This window comes from Sebastes fasciatus, chromosome 1, assembly GCF_043250625.1.
Source record: "Sebastes fasciatus isolate fSebFas1 chromosome 1, fSebFas1.pri, whole genome shotgun sequence".
Classification (NCBI taxonomy): domain Eukaryota; kingdom Metazoa; phylum Chordata; class Actinopteri; order Perciformes; family Sebastidae; genus Sebastes; species Sebastes fasciatus.
This window is the reverse complement of record NC_133795.1, coordinates 42364449-42368917: the sequence shown is the minus strand read 5'-3', so window position 1 is coordinate 42368917 and position 4469 is coordinate 42364449.

Genomic DNA, 4469 nt, shown 5'->3' with positions numbered 1-4469 from the left:
ACCTGTCTATATTCCTAGACAGAATAGCGGCGCCTGCTCCAGTAGGAGGCAGGCCGTCCGCTCTCAGCAGCTCAGGGCGGCCCCAGAAGGAAGGCCGGTTATCAACAAAACCTAATCCCCGCTCCCTACAGCAGCATGCCAGCCAGCGGTTCATTGCAGTAAGCCTACTGTACATCTCATCATTCCCCCGCACAGGCAAGGGACCAGAGACATTTACTCAATGCCGAACCATCTTTCTAGCGCAGTCCAGTATCCTACCTATGCTATCTTTTGTTATCTCCGACTGCGTGCCGACATGAATAACAATGTTCCTGTAGACCTATATGACTAGTGTGCTTTGCTTGTTCTTGTCAGCGGGAGTGGAGGATGCGTGCTGGCCAGAAAGGACTACGAACGTGGCTAGCGAGGGTGAAAAACCGGTTTGCACTCGGGAGAGGTGACTGCAGACCGGGCAGCACAGCCGTCTGTGGGCTCCGGCGAGTCCTCCTGCACCGCTGGACAGTGACAACCTCTGCAGCATCTGCCGACAAGGCTAATCTAGAGCTATTGCTAGCAGACATACTATCGGGCCTGCAGCTAATTCAATCTGGAGTGTCTGTGACATCTAAGCTGAAAGCTGTTCTAAATCACGGACACGTCTCTCTAGCAGCGACACTCTGTCTGTAACAGCGGAACACTCAGCACAAACCATGTTAACAAGTTATCAGAGTATGAAGCATTAACGAGTTAGCAGAGTATCGTTTGCTGTGAGGTGAGAGTAGGATAGGCAGGTAAGCTACGCTAGTCAGATAACAGGGCTAATATGAACAGCAGAAACTGACGTCACCACTAATGCTAGACGTTTCAGAACAAATCGAGAATGATGTGAACTAAATACAGATATTCAAGATTCAAGATTCAAGATGTTTATTGTCACGCCGGTTGTTCAGGTACAAACGTGTGAAATACTTTTTGCTGGGAAGCTCCATTAAAATAATAAGTTATATTACATTTACATTACAATTATAAAGAAGAAATACTTTGTACAAGGGCATATTAAGAATATATATATTAAGAACATATACAGTATATACAGTATAATATATATTTTTGTGTAAGAATGTGTCGTATGAATTATCTATTTAAAGGTCTGATGGCCTGGGGGGAAAAACTGTTCCTCAGTCTGCTGGTGAGAGTCCTTGGGGTCCTGTATGTTCTACCAGAGGGCAGGAGGGAGAACAGGCTGTTGTGGGGGTGTGTGTTGTCCTTAATGACCCTCAGGGACTTCGAAATAAAATAAAGATAGAGTAACATAGTAGAAAAATAAGGGATTGGTGGATTAACGTTAGCACAGAGAATCACCAAGGATAAAAAGTGAGCAGCAGTGCAGTCTACGATCAGTCTACGATCTCACGGACATTTTGGGAAGTGCGTCACAGGAAGCTGGTCCGTCACAGAAGCCGGCTCGGTGTTTGGCGCCCTGGGAATGAGAAAGGGCTGTAGGCCTACATGCGAATCAATGTCACTCTTACTCCGGTCCAGAGGGTTGAAGTTGTTTAGTAACGGCCAAAACCATCAGAGGAAGAATAACTTATGCACTTTCACAACTGTGTAAAGTGGGCTATCCCTGTTCAGCTTTAAAGCTGGGCTCGGCAACATTGGCGTTACTATATGTTAGAAATTATCCAACCGAAAAACCCAACCCAGTGTAGCCAACTCTTTATCAATGAAAGTAGCTAGCAGCAATAACTCCAAAAGTCACTAAATCTAGTGAGAAAGTGCCCAAGTTGACAACACTGACAACCTGTCCTTTCAGGCCTTTCTCCAAAGCCACTCCCCCAAAATGATCATTATGAACGTGAACATATAGTGAACATAAACAACGAACATGGCTATTGTTAGTACTCACAAGCTAGCAGCTTGTGGAAGACTCTTACTACATGCAATGAGTGCAGGGCAGTGTGTTCTGGTAGGCAGGCAGGTATCGGTAGACAGACAGTTATTACAGTCCTGAGACAGCCACAGGTACCACTCTATTCTTTCTTTTGGTCAGAGCATTTGATTTATTGATTGCTGTCGGGATGTAATGAGAATTTAAACAAATATAACAAAACATGTTTCTAAAATACATTACCCATCCTAGCTTCAACAATCTTCTCCAAATTAATTCAAGTTGCAGTGAAACAAACAAAACCCTCCACTTATAAACAATTAAGGTCTGAGAGGAAGTTTTTTAATCATTCATAGTTGCAGAAGTGTCCACTGTATTTGTCTTGTGTCTTTATGATTCCTTAACAAAAGACCTCATTTTCCCTGTGTGTCTGGTGGGGGATTTAGCCGGCAGGGCAATCAGCGTCTCCTTAACGGAGCATTATCCGGTCGGCTGAACTGTTGTTCTGCTACTCGCTAATTAAACACTCTAAGTCACTTATTTGTTTCTCCTTAGAAACAGACATCAAATCTCTTCTCCACTTGAGTTAAACACATTCTCTCTGTCTCATTCTAAACCGCACACACAATTTCACTTCACCAAACAATGCAGGGATAAAATATTCTCCTTTACCTCTCCATTACCTCTCTTATGAATAAAAACATTTGCTCCCTTCGGTCCTCAGCCATGTGATGCAAAGCTCTGGCACTACTGAATTTAAACTGTCTGACAAGACTGATGTGCAGATTCATACACCAACCACACGTCATTCAACACCCCAATACACATCACTCCATATCTGTCATAGTGCACATTTACTGCTGCTGATGCTTTGCACACTCCTTAGTTGTATTTTATCGTTATTGTATTATACTTCATATTGCTTTTGTATTTTGTACTTATATTAGATTATATACTTTTTATTGCTGACATTTTATCATTTTTTATCTTATATGTGCCTTACTTATTCTTTGTAAATATATGTGAAGTGTTTAATACAATGCACCATTTGAGGCTGATGCAACTGCAATTTTCTTTGTGCTTGCATAATGTAAATAAAGTTCTTGAATCATATTTTCTTTCGACCTAAATATTCTCTCAATCTCCTTTCCCCAGTTTACCTCTATTTCTCTCTCTCAGGGATAAACACATGCTCTCTGGAATGTGTTTTTTCCCAGCTCACCTCCTGGTTGTTGGGTCACTTTGCTTGACTGCTCGCCTCCTCCTCCTCCTCCTCCTCCTCCTCCTGCTACTCAGGCTTTTCCCCTTTCTTGACCATAAGCCCATGTTCAGACTGACATTATGTAGCAAAAACACAGCGAGGCCAAAAAAGTTCAAAGCTCAATTTATGCCACAACAAAATGCAACATCATCCAACTTGGTTGGCCAATAGAATTTGTGCAAGTGCACATTCCAAATGGATTACTTTGCAATGTGAACGGCATAATTCTACTGTTCACTTCCCGATGATCACAATGGGGGATAAAGTTATAATTTGTATATATTTTAAAGTAGTGCACTTGGTGTAGCAGCATTCAAAAAAGTTGCTAATCTAATAAACTGTTTCTGTAGCAGCAATATTTTGTTCAGATAAGTTGGAAAAGTACTTGCCCAAACAATATTACAGTAAGTTAAATATGCATAAACTTAAACTATAATATAATGTTAACAGACATGTATTGTATACAAAAGCTCTTATTTTTCTCAGGATCCCAAGAGATTTGGTGAGCTTATTGCAGACAAGACCAACCAGATTTCTCCAAGACTGGTTTTTATCTATCAGAATACCTCAGAATCATGTTGGTGAAACTTTAAGTAAGGCTGGGCGATATGCACTAAAAATAATATCACAATGTTTTTAGGCTATATCGCGATACACGATATATATCGCGATATTTTCAAATATCCTCTAAGCACTTCATAAATGCTCGATTTAACCCTTTGATGCATAAATCACACCAATATGATGATTCTTGTAGTCCCTGCAGCACACTGTATGTCTGCAATAAAACATTCTTGTTTATATTCATTAGTGGTTTCTTTTGGAACAATTTTAATGTCGTGCTCTAGCAGTGGTGGACTGTAGGCTACTCAAGTACTATACTATAGTACGGAGCAGGGGACCGCCCCTCCTCGCAGCGGGAAAGGGGCGGTCCCCTGCTCCGTAGTATAGTATAGCCACTTCCCCCCCGGCCCGGGCCTTACCGAGCCGAACTAGAACAGTGTGCGGACTGTTGCGGAGGAAATGCGCCCGGTGAGGGCCAGCCAGCCAGCCCACTGAGAAGTGTAAAAGTATTTTCGGTTCATTATGAAACTGTTCATGGCACACATGTAGAGAGGCGGATGGAGCAGCTTTCACAAACGCAGACTGCCGCTTGCAACGGCATTTATAAACGCCGACTTGCGATATAAAACTATATTAAAACATCAGACGGGAGGGAAAAGGACTTTTGTTTACTTCAGTGTTTTTTTTTTGCTGTGGTGGTGAAAACGTTACCAGCGGTAACACTGCTGCTCGCTTTGCAGCGATCCGCCGAAAACCAAAACAGACGGCTCGTTT